The 14,169-nt window shown below is 41.6% G+C and overlaps 1 protein-coding gene across 1 annotated transcript in view; it reads right to left on the bottom strand.

Annotated features, from left to right (window-relative positions):
- The window catches only part of LOC110502311 (heparan sulfate glucosamine 3-O-sulfotransferase 1), a 73,397-nt gene extending 59,554 nt beyond the window's left edge, over positions 1-13,843 (bottom strand). The window contains exon 1 of the mRNA XM_021580245.2: positions 13,479-13,843. The gene's annotated coding sequence lies outside the window, so the exon portion shown is untranslated. The remainder of the gene's footprint in view (positions 1-13,478) is intronic.
- Positions 13,844-14,169: the final 326 nt, after the last annotated feature.

Genomic DNA, 14,169 nt, shown 5'->3' with positions numbered 1-14,169 from the left:
CTAGACATACGCAACAACCTCAAGGTCTACTTCCTCACACCAGCTGGTCGAGTGTCTTTTCAGGATGCTGCTATAACGTGTGGCACACTACATGTTTAAATGTTGGAGTGTGGTTTGTAAAGCATGTGCGCACATATGTTCTCTTCCTCTGGTTGATGACTGTTTATATGTCATGTGAGCTACACACTTGCTTTTGCCGTTTTTCTTATTCACACTTTACAAAATCACAAGACTACCATAATTACAGTCACACCAAAGGATTCTCAACCGTCTTCCTCCTTCAGCCACTGGAGCTGGGTCTGGGAGATGGGGCGGAGGTTGATGAAGTTGCAGGGCAGAGAGCAAGCCTGGACGGTGCGTTGGTGAGAAGGGCTTGGGCATTGGGGAGAGGGGCCGGGGAGGTGATGAACCAGGCCGGGGAAAATAATGAACCACCAGTAGACAGGCACTCACCGCTCAGCTCTGTCTCTGGGCTGTCCAAAAACACAACCCCCCCCCCCCCCCCCCCCCCCCCCACCTGCAGATGGCGAATACATTGCGAGCAATCTTACACCATATGCATGGGCTCCTTTAAGTTAAAATGCTTACTCAAAAGAACTGATTTCGTAAACATCACAATCTAATTAGCACACACCACAGGTGTCACCTTAATTTGGGCTTGTGTTAATGGCTGGAGCGGAATAGTATCAAATACAGCAAACACATGGTTTAATGCCATTCCATTTGCTCCGTTCCAGCTATTATTATGAGCCGTCCTCCCCTCAGCAGCCTCCAAATGTTTGAACTAGCCCTGCTAATCATTATGATAATATAAGCACTGAATATTTCCCACTCACAATTTCTTCCATCCAGAAAACAACTGATTTCACATGTTCTAATTAGGTCTACTTATCACACACACACAACAAAAGAACTTGGCTGCATGACAAGAGTACATACCGTATCTGGCATATTGGTGTCTGACGATGTTTCAGGTAAACACGAAGCCAATCAAGTTGTCGAAAAAAAAATCTGTGGGACTCAAACACCAGCGGCATTCCGTATCATCTCCTTCACCCTTTTCAGAATGCGAACATATCAGTCCCGAATCTTTCTCCATACTTCCTTGATCTCACTATGGGTGTTCAAATTTCATATCCTCTCCAGCTGTCGTCTTTTGCGTGCTTGGCCGAATACAACCACATCTAAGGTATTGTTTAATCCTACTAGCTCGCGCAGACGCTCCTCAAAACTGGACATCGACAATTGCGCTCATAGCAAATCTTGAAATAAATATTGCAAGTAGTAGCATGTCCCACATTGTTTGCGTGTTTATACCAGAAGAGATACTGGAAAATGTGATGTAAACATAGATGTGAGTTTTGCAACAGAAGCCCCACTTTCTAGGTAGAAAAAGAACATCTAATTCAAATGCTGGAACGTATTACAAGGAGACGCACGCCACTTGTGACTAAAAACTATATTACATCACGCACTATGCTCTGTAGGGTCCCCTTAGGTAGGGTATAAATCGGCCTTGACCCTAAACCTAACCTGTTTCCCGAAACCTAACTTTAACCTCTAACCAGGGGTGAAAGTAGATTTCTTCTGGGTATGGGACCTTGTGTGCACATACTTGCATGAAAACATTTTATGGGCCTAATCATAGAATTACATATAGAATTCCTATTAATTTACATCTCTAGAGGTGTAGTAGTAAAGATTTGTCATCTAAGTTAAAATATATGACCTTTTAATCTGAATTGTGCTGCATGAACACAGTCAACAACAAGCTATAGGATACGAATGAATAAATGTTAACCTATTTTTCTGGAATTTGTCTTTCAGCAAACCTGCCTCTCCTCCACCAGTACATGATCCAGTAAAAATGGAAGAGGCTCTAGAGTCTAGACAATCATATCCAGCAATCAGGGCTGTGTATGCAAATACAAACATTTGCATCAACATACCCACACGATGAGACTGAGCATTTCAATGACAAAAGCAGGCTCAGGGAAATAAATTATTTTTCATAAAAATAAAAAATAAAGTGTTTAGAGTGATGATTTAAAAATACAATTGAAAACACTGCATGTGGGCTTTAAATTCCAGGATGTCATACTCATTTCGACTTTTAATTTAGTAGAATTCGCTGCACATTATTGAGGAAGAGAATCATCAGAGAGAGTTTCTAAACCCAGAGACCCAACATTACGAGACTTCCGGGAATGCCTATGAATCAGACTCTGCACACCAGACCAGGGAGTGGGGTATGAAAAGTAAATGAGAGAAGTAAACAAATTAGTTGTTAAATTTTCCCTAAGTCTAAAGGTACAACCTAGATTCAAGCCAATGTTAAGTAGCTGAACATGTTACTTAATCCAACCTTGTGACAAAGTCATTTTTGTCAAAAACAACTTCATATTGAAGGACTGTCTTTGATTTGATGGCCTACACATGCTCAGTTCGGCACAAGACGGTTAGAACTGATGTTTTATTTCTGCGCATGACATCGTTTACAAGCGTGATCATCGATTCCTATTGGAGAAGCAGGTTTCTACATACAGTTGAAGTCAGAAGTTTACATAGCCAAATACATTTAAACTCAGTTTCAAAATTCCTGACATTTAATCCTAATAACAATTCTCTGTTTTACGTCAGTTAGAATCACCACTTTATTTTAAGAATGTGAAATGTCAGGATAATAGTAGAGAGAAAGATTTCTTTCATCACATTCCCAGTGGGTCAGAAGTGTACATACACTCAATTAGTATTTGGTAGCATTGCCTTTATATTGTTTAACTTGGGTCAAACGTTTCAGGTAGCCTTCTACCAGCTTCCCACAGTAAGTTGGATGAATTTTGGCCCATTCCTCCTGACAGAGCTGGTTTGTAGCCCTCCTTGCTCGCACACACTTTTTCAGTTCTGCCCACAACTATTCTATAGGATTGAGGTCAGGGCTTTGTGATGGCCATTCCAATACATTGTCTTTGTTGTCCTTAAGCCATTTTGCCACAACTTTGGAAGTATGCTTGGGGTCATTGTCCATTTGGAAAACCCATTTGCGACCAAGCTTTAACATCCTGACTGATGTCTTGAGATGTTGCTTCAATATATCTACAATTTTTCTCCCTCATGATGCCATCTATTTTGTGAAGTGCACCAATCCCTCCTGCAGCAAAGCACCCCCACAAGATGATGCTGCCACCCCCGTGCTTCACATTTGGGATGGTGTTCCTCGGCTTGCAAGCATCCCCCTTTTACAGCCAAACATAACGATGGTCATTATGGCCAAACGGTTCTATTTTAGTGTCATCAGACCAGAGGACATTTCTCCAAAAAGTGCCCCCATGTGCAGTTGCAAACTGTAGTCTGGATTTTTTTATGGCGGTGTTGGAGCAGTGGCTTCTTCCTTTCTGGGTGGCCTTTCAGGTTGTGTCGATATAGGACTCATTTTACTGTGGATATAGACACTTTTGTACCCGTTTCCTCCAGCATCTTCACAAGGTGCTTTTCAGTGGTTCTGGGATTGACTAGCACTTTTCAGACAGAACGCGACTCCTTCCTGAGCGGTATGACGGCTGAGTCGTCCCATGGAGTTTATACTTGTTTATCTGTACAAACAATAGTATGTGTGGTACCTTCAGGCATTTGGAAATTGCTCCCAAGGATGAACCAAACTTGTGAAGGTCTATAATTGTTTTTCTGAGGTCTTGGCTGATTTATTGTGATTTTCCCATGATGTCAAGCAAAGAGGCACTGAGTTTGAAGGTAGGACTTGAAATACATCCACAGGTACACCTCCAATTGACTCAAATGATGTCAATTAGCCTATCGGAAGCTTCTAAAGACAAGACATCATGTTCTGGAATTTTCCAAGCTGTTTAAAGGCACAGTCAAGTTAGTGTATGTAAACTTCTGATCCACTGGAATTGTGATACAGTGAATTATATGTGAAATAGTCTGTCTGTAAACAATTGCTGGAAAAATAACTTGTCATGCACAAAGTAGATGTCCTAACCGACTTGTCAAAACTATATTTTGTTAACAAGAATTTTGTGGAGTGGTTGAAAAAAAGACTTTTAAATGACTCCAACCTAAGTGTATGTAAACTTCCGACTTAGTGTGTAGTATGTAGTACGATTAGTACACAGTTTTAGTAAGTAGTAGGCAAGAAAGATTTCAGACAAGGCCAATCAAAAGGCTACTTTTGCACATTCGTCAACCAAAAATAATTCCATTATCCAAACAATGCACTGTGCACCTGCCATTTGATTAATGTAAAGATACATCTGTTATGAATGGTGGCGACGCGTAATTATTTTGTTGTTGCCTGTTTTGCATGTTATTTTGGCATTAATTCCAGTCACATATCAGTTTGCAAACAATGTAAAAACAGGGTTCCATCACTCATGGGGACACTACGTCACCACAGAATCACCAGGGAGAGCAAGGCAGTTCAAGCTCCCTTGGGTGCTGTCATAGATTTACATTACAAGTGCCCATCCAAGAAGGTTCAAGGTCATTGGCCACAGATAAATTATGTCAAATCACATATCTACCGTAGCTTTGATTGGACTGATCATGTCAACATCATATTTTTTAAATCTTAGCCATCAAGCTCGACAAGCAGTCATCATTGTGAATCAAGTCGACAATCTACTGGCAAATCCTTTTCAATCCTTGTCATATTAAGAGAAATTATAGATAAACAGTATCGGTGCTCATCGGCGATTGGACATTAACATTGCACAGCAAGTTGGAAATCGCAAATTCAACGATGAGTAGTATGGAAGGAATCTGTGGCGAACTGCAAGCGTTGCAAAGCAATCACTATTTTGCTTCCCCTGCCTGCTATTCGGAGGAAAGGGTGTGAAGTCTGGGTTTAAGGATTTAAAACATCGGTCAGAAAAGGTCTCTTTTCCAAGCTTAAAATGATAAACATTCTCTCTCACACACAGTCACCCTGGGCCAGAAAAGGTTGAATATACTGGCCATGTTGTCAATCCAGCATGATTTCTGCCGTGTTCAATACAACTGGAAACTGGGGAATCTCAGACTTCAGTGAGTTCAAGACAACTGGGAACTCTGGGGGGGGGGGGGGGGGGGGACAAGCTCAGAATTGGAAAATACGTTTTGAACAGTCATCCAACTCGAAATTCCAAGTTGGGAACTCAGACCTCTTTCTATAGCTCCGACCTGAAGATCACTGACGTCATGATTCGACTTTGTTTTTCCCAAGTTCCCAGTTGTCTTGAAAGCACCATAAATACAGAGAATGCCAGATTCTGATAACCAAATAGTATTTTTTTACCCCTTTTTCTCAACGATTTCTGTGGTATCCAATTGGTAGTTGCAGTCTTGTCCCATCGCTGCAACTCCCCGTACGGACTCGGGAGAGGCGAAGGTCGAGAGCCGTTCGTCCTCCGAAACAGTACCCAGCCACAATGCCCGCTTAACCCGGAAGCCAGCTGCACCATTGTGTCGGAGGAAACACCCTACACCTGGCGACCGTGTCAGTGTGCATTGCGCCAGGCCCATCCACAAGAGTGCGCGATGGGAGAAGAACATGCCTGCTGGCCAAACCCCTAATCATTGAGGACGCTGGGCCAATTGTGCACTGCCCCATGAGTCTTACAGTCGTGGCAGGCTGCGACAGAGCCTAGACTCGAACCAGGATCTCTAGTTGCACAGTGACTTAGGCCACTGCACCACTTGGGAGGCCCCCCGCCACACCACATTCCTGTTCAATTGAGCACAGCACAACAAGGTGAGTCCAAAAACGTCTAGTATGCTGCTGCATGAATTATGTAATATACCAGGGAGATATGTATACTGTCGCTAAGAAAGTAATACTATGTGTATGTTGTGTAGTAAGCTGTTAGTAGCCAATGTGTCTCACCCTAAAAAGTTGGTCCCTTTCTCCCTCAGAACTTAGCCTACTGTTCTGACTTGGTGGTGCACATGTAGCCTATAGCCTGTTTTATAGAAATGTCATCATTGAATATTGTAAAAGCTCTCTGTCTGCTTATACTCCTTTTATTTATCCTATGGTCCTGACTTGGTGTACAGGGATAATACTGTAAGAAGGCCCATGTTCTGAATTCCGCCACTGTATATTTCAAAGGTGCTGAACTAATAGTTATATTGACTAAGTCCATCTTAGCTCGCTCATTAATGTCTTAATCGAAATTACGGATTGCCTCTTATCCGCTAATCGTTCCCTTATGCCATAGTTTGTACATCAATTGTTATAGGCCTATTGCTTATATACTACTGTAGGTATCTCAGTATCTTATTCATCATCTGACACAATCTTGGAATGATTTTGTTGTTAAGAGGAGGAGATACTATATTATGTTTTGTAAACATGATTGCCAGAGACAAGTCTCTTCCCAAATATTTGTTGTCGACAAAAAGTCAATTAATAGACCCACGTGATTCCGGTTAATATAGCGAGGGTTGTTTTGTTTGCGCAATGCGCTGTCTGGCAGCATCATTAAATAGTACCCGCAATACACTAGTCTCAACGTCAACAGTGAAGAGGCGACTCCGGGATGCTGACCTTCTAGGCAGAGTTGAAAAGAAAATCCATATATCAGACTGGCCAATAAGAAGAAAAGATTGAGATGTTCAAAAGAACACACACACTGGACAGAGGAACTCGGCCTAGAAGGCCAGCATCCCGGAGTCGCTGCTTCACTGTTGACGTTGAGACTCGTATTTTGCAAGTACTATTTAATGAAGCTGCCAGTTGAGGACTTGTGAGGCGTCTGGCTATTTTGAGAAACAATCTAATGTACTTGTCCTCTTGCTCAGTTGTGCACCGGGGTCTCCCACTCCTCTTTCTATTCTGCTTAGAGCCAGTTTGCCCTGTGCTGTGAAGGGAGTTGAACACAGCGTTGTACGAGATCTTCAGTTTCTTGGCAATTTCTCGCATAGAATAGTCTTCATTTCTCTGAACAAGAATAGACTGATGAGTTTCATAAGACAGTTTTGTTTCTGGACATGTTTTAACCTGTAATCAAATCCACAAATGCTGATGCTCCAGATAATTAATAAGTCTAATAAGGCCAGTTGTATTGCTTCTTTAATCAGAACAACATTTTTCAGCTGTGCTAACATAATTGCAAAAGGGTTTTCTAATGATAAATTAGCCTTTCAAAATAATAAACTTGGATTAGCTAACACAATGTGCCATAGGAACATAGAAGGTTGATGGTTGCTGAGATTGGGCCTCTACGATTATGTAGGTATTCCATAAATCTGCCGTTTCCAGCTACAACAGTCAATGTCTACACTGTATTTCTGATACATTTCATGTTATTTTAAAGGGACAAATGTTTTTGCTTTTCTTTCAAAAACAAGGACATTTTTAAGTGACCCCAAACTTTTGAACAGTAGTGTATATAAAAGTGGATCCTCACGATTGTATTTTCCTTTTTAGACCACATAGGCCTAATAAAATACTTCAAATGGTGGGCTAACAGAGTCACTCTCTCTCATATTTTGGCATTCGTTATTATTTCAAGAGAATGAGGTTCTAATTGACTTACTGTAAACAAAGCCACAAGTCAGCATTGGTAAGGAAACCCTCCATGGTGCTGAAAGGAAAGCTCTGCTATTGGGACAGCTTTATGTAGGCCCTAACAGTTTGGGGCAACGTGTGTCCAAGTTATAGTCAAATCAAATTTTATTTGTCACATGCACCAAATACAACAGGTGATTACTTACAAGCACTTAACACTTATTTTTCTTAACTGCATTGTTGGTTAAGTTAAACACTTTATAAAATTATAATTACAGAGCAGAAGTAAAATAACAATAGGAATACAAATAAAATAACAATAGCGAGGCTATGTACAGCTGGTACAGTCAGCCACCAATTGTGCAAGTTCTCCTACTTAAAAAGATGAGAGAGGCATGTAATTTTCATCATAGGTACACTTCAAATATGACAGACAAAATGAGGGAAAAAAATCCAGAAAAATCACATTGTAGGATTTCTTATGAATTTATTTGCAAATTATGGTGGAAAATAAGTATTTGGTCACCTACAAACAAGCAAGATTTATGGCTCTCACAGACCTGTAACTTCTTCTTTAAGAGGCTCCTCTGTCCTCCACTCGTTACCTGTATTAATGGCACCTGTTTGAACTTGTTATCAGTATTAAAGACACCTGTCCACAACCTCAAACAGTCACACTCCAAACTCCACTATGGCCAAGACCAAAGAGCTGTCAAAGGAAACCAGAAACAAAATTGTAGACCTGCACCAGGCTGGGAAGACAATCTGCAATAGGTAAGCAGCTTGGTTTGAAGAAATCAACTGTGGGAGGAATTACTAGGAAATGGAAGACATACAAGACCACTGAAAATCTCCCTCGATCTGGGGCTCCACGCAAGATCTCACACATAAATAAAAAAAAAAAAATTTTAAATAATGTATTTATTTATTTTATTTTTTACAAATTTTAAAATCGGCCTATATCGAATCTTCCATTCCTCTCCAAAGTTCTGGCCTGGTTTAGATCTTATCTGTCGGAAAGATATCAGTTTGTCTCTGTGAATGGTTTGTCCTCTGACAAATCAACTGTAAATTTAGGTGTTCCTCAAGGTTCCGTTTTAGGACCACTATTGTTTTCACTATATATTTTACCTCTTGGGGATGTCATTTGAAAACATAATGTTAACTTGCACTGCTATGCGGATGACACACAGCTGTACATTTCAATGAAACATGGTGAAGCCCCAAAATTGCCCTCGCTAGAAGCATGTGTTTCAGACATAAGGAAGTGGATGGCTGCAAACTTTCTACTTTTAAATTCGGACAAAACAGAGATGCTTGTTCTAGGTCCCAAGAAAAAAAGAGATCTTCTGTTGAATCTGACAATTAATCTTAATGGTTGTACAGTCGTCTCAAATAAAACTGAAGGACCTCGGCGTTACTCTGGACCCTGATCTCTCTTTTGAAGAACATATCAAGACCATTTCAAAGACAGCTTTTTTCCATCTACGTAAAATTGCAAAAATCAGAAACTTTGTCCAAAAATTATGCAGAAAAATTAATCCATGCTTTTGTCACTTCTAGGTTAGACTACTGCAATGCTCTACTTTCCGGCTACCCGGATAAAGCACTAAATAAACTTCAGTTAGTGCTAAATACGGCTGCTAGAATCCTGACTAGAACCCCAAAAAATTGATCATATTACTCCAGTGCTCCCTACACTGGCTTCCTGTCAAAGCAAGGGCTGATTTCAAGATTTTACTGCTAACCTACAAAGCATTACATGGGCTTGCTCCTACCTATCTCTCTGATTTGGTCCTGCCGTACATACGTACACGTTCGCTACGGTCACAAGACGCAGACCTCCTAATTGTCCCTAGAATTTCTAAGCAAACAGCTGGAGGCAGGGCTTTCTCCTATAGAGCTCAATTTTTATGGAACGGTCTGCCTACCCATGTCAGAGACGCAAACTCGGTCTCAACCTTTAAGTCTTTACTGAAGACTGATCTGATCGAGTGTAGTCTGGCCCAGGAGTGGGAAGATGAACGGAAAGGCTCTGGAGCAACGAACCGCCCTTGCTTTCTCTGCCTGGCCGGTTCCCCTCTTTCCACTGGGATTCTCTGCCTCTAACCCTATTACAGGGGCTGAGTCACTGGCTTACTGGGGCTCTCTCATACCGTCCTTGGGAGTGGTGCGTCACCTGAGTGGTTTGAGTCACTGATGTGGTCATCCTGTCTGGGTTGGCGCCTAAATGGCCGTGCTGCTGCTCCAGTTTCAACTGTTCTGCCTTATTATTATTGGACCATGCTGGTCATTTATGAACATTTGAACATCTTGGCCATGTTCTGTTATAACCTCCACCCGGCACAGCCAGGAGAGGACTGGCCACCCCACATAGCCTGGTTCCTCTCTAGGTTTCTTCCTAGGTTTTGGCCTTTCTAGAGAGTTTTTCCTAGCCACCGTGCTTCTACACCTGCATCGCTTGCTGTTTGGAGTTTTAGGCTGGGTTTCTGTACAGCACTTTGAGATATCAACTGATGTACGAAGGGCTATATAAATACATTTGATTTGATTTGAGTCTGTAATGGTTTGCAAGCCCTTATAAGCTTCCGGCTTAGTGTCCCACTTCTTGAAAGCTGCAGCTCAAGCCTTTAGCTCAGTGAGGATGCTGCTTGTAATCCAGGGCTTCTGATTGGGGTATGTACGTACAGTCACTGTGGGGACGACATCATCGATGAATTTATTGACGAAGCCTGTGACTGATGTGGTGTACTCAATGAAATCGGAAGAATTCCGGACCATATTCCAGTCTGTGATAGCAAAACAGTCCTGTAGCTTAGCACCTGCTTCATCTGACCACTTTTTATTGCCCGAAACACTGGTGCTTCCTGCTTTAGTTTTTGCTTGTAAGCAGGAAGATAGCGTTATGATCAGATTTGCCAAATGGAGGGAGATCTTTGTAAGCGTCTCTGTGTGTGGAGTAAAGGTGGTCTAGAGTTTTTTTCCCCGCTAATTGCACATTTAACATGCTGGTAGAAATTAGGTAAAACGGATTTAAGTTTCCCTGCATTAAAGTTCCCGGCCACTAGGAGCGCCTGCTTCTGGATGAGCGTTTTACTGTTTTCTTATGGGCGTATAGAGCTCGTTGAGTTTGGTCTTAGTGCCAGCATCGGTTTGTTGTGGTAAAGAGACAGCTACGAAGAATATAGATGAAGACTCTTGGTTAATAGTGTAGTCTACAGCTTATCATGAGATACTCTACCTCGGGTGAGCAAAACCTCAAGACTTCCTTAAATGTTGTGCACCAGCTGTCTTACCAGAGACTGGTGTTCTTTTTGAAAAAGCAAAAAAAGTGTAAAACCCGCAAACTGTATGTTATTCGTTTCATTGTTCAGCCATTACTTGGTGAAACATAAGATATTACAGTTTAATGTCCCAATGGTAGGATATACGTTCTGGTAGTTTGTCTATTTTATTATCCAATGATTTTACGTTGGCTAATAGGACCGATGGTAAAGACAGATTACCCATTCGCCGTCGGATCCTTACAAGGCACCCAGACATACGTTCCCTATTTCTCTGTCTCTTTCTCCTGCGACTGACGGTAATGTGGGCCTTGTCAGGTGTCTGGAGTAAATCCTTCGCATCCGACTCATTAAAGCAAAAATATTTTTCCAGTACAGGGTGAGTAATCGCTGTCCTGATATCTAGAAGCTCTTTTCGGGTCATAAGAGATGGTGGCAGAAACATTACGTGGAAAGTAAGTTACAAATAACGTGAAAAAAACCACACAATAGCACAATTGGTTACGAGACTGTAAAACGGCAGCCATCTCCTCCGGCACTATTATAAGTGCAGTTAATGTATTGTTTAGTGTTGTGTAGTGGCTTCGGTGGCATTCATCCAAAACATTTGAGTTTGCCCCACCAAGTTTTATATGCTAAAATTGCCAATGGTTACAAAACACCAAAAAGTCTAATGACATTCAGCAAGTGTAGCCTGTGTCTACGCACATCGGTCTCAGCCACTCATCTCTGGTAAAAAAACGTCAATGTTTTCATTGATCCACACACAATTTTGGAGTTTAAACCACCCGTTTTCAAGTCCATTCGCTCATTTTTCATGCAACTGACATGCAGTAATGACAAATAATAGTGTAATAGCATACAGTTTTCTTGGCATTTTGTTTAATATATTGTTGGCTCATGTTTGAACCAGTATGTTGTACCCCCACTATTTATTTTGTCAGTATGCCGTACCGGACCAGCTTACTTTCACAGACCGGCTTACACTGCCACTAACCCTAAACCCTAGCTTAGCTAATGATAGCCACCTAGCTAACGTTAGCTACAACAAATTCGTAACATATCATACATTATTGCAAATGTTTAACATATTTTATGAATTGGAATTCGTAACATGCACTACATGGCTGCACATAAGCCTAAGATTACCACGCGCAATGCCAAGTGTAAAGCTCACTGTCATTGGACTCCGGAGCAATGGAAACTGGTCCTCTGGTGTGATGAATCACACTCCACAATCTGTCTGGACAAATCTGGGTTTGACAGATGTCAGGAGAATGCTACCTGCCCGAATGCATAGTGCCAACTGTAAAGTTTGGTGGAGGATAAATAATGGTCTGGGGCTGTTTTTCATGGTTTGGGCTAGGCCACTTAGTTCCAGTGACAAGAAATAATGCTACAGCATACAATGAAATTCTAGACAATTCTGTGTTTCCAACTTTTAGGGAAGGCCCTTTCCTGTTTCAGCATGACAATGCCCCCCTGCACAAAGCGAGGTCCAAACAGAAATGGTTTGTTGAGATTGGTGTGGAAGAACTTGACTGGCCTGCACAGAGCCCTGACTTCCACCCCATCTAAAACTTTAGGTATCAATTGGAACGCAGACTGCGAGCCAGGTCTAATCGACCAACATCAGCGCCCGACCTCACTAATGCTTGTGGCTGAATGGAAGCAAGTCCCCGCAGCAATGTTCCATTATCTAGTGGTTCCTGTTATAGGAGCAAAGGGGGTGAGGGGACCAACTCCATATTAATGCCCATGATTTTTGTAATGAGATGTTCGACGAGCAGTTGTCCCCATACTTTTGGCCGTGTAATGTATCACACGAATTTCAGGACAATAAATACATATCAAAAGAAGCATAACTATATCATAAACAATGGAGGGATATGAATGCAATTTGAATATGTTACATTGACCCCTGAGCCCAGGTTGCAATTGAGAACCCAAGAGGCCCCCCTAAAGGGGGAAAGAGAAATACCACTGCCCCAGAAAAACTGCTGATGGATTTCTGTGATTCAAGGCTCAAATCGCTGACACAGACACGACTATTTATCACTTAATGCCCCATTATCGATGTAAGTGAAAAATCAGCGGCAGTGCAAAATCAGATCTTCAAAGTTGAACTCCATTGTTTTTTAAGACGCAAATGACAAAAAGCCTCAGTTTACGTCAACATGTATTAAATCATTAAATCCACTGTCTGTGATTAAAGTTACACTGTGTCATAGGCTATGTGCACTCCAGAATGGCTGGGATTAAATAAATAGAGAATTAGGCATGGATTTAAAATAGTTGATGTGCATAAATGATGTAGAGCTTTCCTATTAATATGTAAATATGGAATATTAAGTGTGCAAACATGTTCTTATCTTTGAACATGATAGAAGATAACGTTATATTGAAAACATATAAATGTTAGATTGGTAATGGATCGAAAGCCATTCGAATTGTCCAACGAGGAACAATGGTAGATTACCAGAATATGATTTTACATATTTAACAAAAAACTCGGACATACATTGAGCTGGAACTTCTCCTGGCTGATCCAAAAACCAGAAAGAACACTATTTCAGAATGCAATCACAGAGCAATAAGCCTGCGTCGCAAATGAAGAGAAAGAGAGAGATATTCGACTAGAATGTACGGAGAAGTAGACTACGTCCTGGGAGACAAAATCTGGTTACCTTGCATGAGGTCGGTGATAGTTTTGGAATCTCCGGGAGTCATCGGTCTGTCTTGAGTTCAGTCGCAGATGAACCAAAGGATCGCACTTTTAAGCCCAGCAGTCGAATCTAGAAGAAATAACTGTCTGTCACCCTTTCGCTCTCATTGAAGCGCACACCCGGAGCATCAGCCACTCTCATCACTAATTGATTTGAAGCCAGACATGGTGCAAACAGAGCCCTGATTTTATTTTTCAAAGAGCTTGGTTTGACTCCAGCCCCTCTGCTTAGCAGCCACAAACACACCACTCTATCGGAACGTGCTAAGATTTGTGCCTAGCGCTGCCTTGAGTAGCACTGTGGAAGGAGGAGTCTTGTCAGGTGACCAGGTGAATCGCTGTTGTAGCCTACCAATTCAAAGTTGCTATCTTTCAGAGGAGGCTGGTATGGTGAGCTATAGGAGGACGGGCTCATTGTAATGGCTGGAATGTAATGTTGGAATGGAGTCAAACGTGTCATTTCCATATGTTTGATGCATTCCATTAACTCCATTCCAGCCATTACAATGAGCCGGTCCTCCTATAGCTCCTTCCAACAGCCATCCCTCTATCTTCATAAATGTAAACCATTTAGTCTACTATTAGGAGCTCTGAAGTTGAACTCATATATTATTGTAGGCTACTTAATAATGGGAATATACAGATTTTAGGCT

Source organism: Oncorhynchus mykiss, chromosome 23 (genome assembly GCF_013265735.2).
Source record: "Oncorhynchus mykiss isolate Arlee chromosome 23, USDA_OmykA_1.1, whole genome shotgun sequence".
In the NCBI taxonomy this organism is placed as follows: domain Eukaryota; kingdom Metazoa; phylum Chordata; class Actinopteri; order Salmoniformes; family Salmonidae; genus Oncorhynchus; species Oncorhynchus mykiss.
The sequence above is the reverse complement of the archived record's forward strand: the minus strand, read 5'-3'. Positions and strand labels throughout refer to the sequence as shown.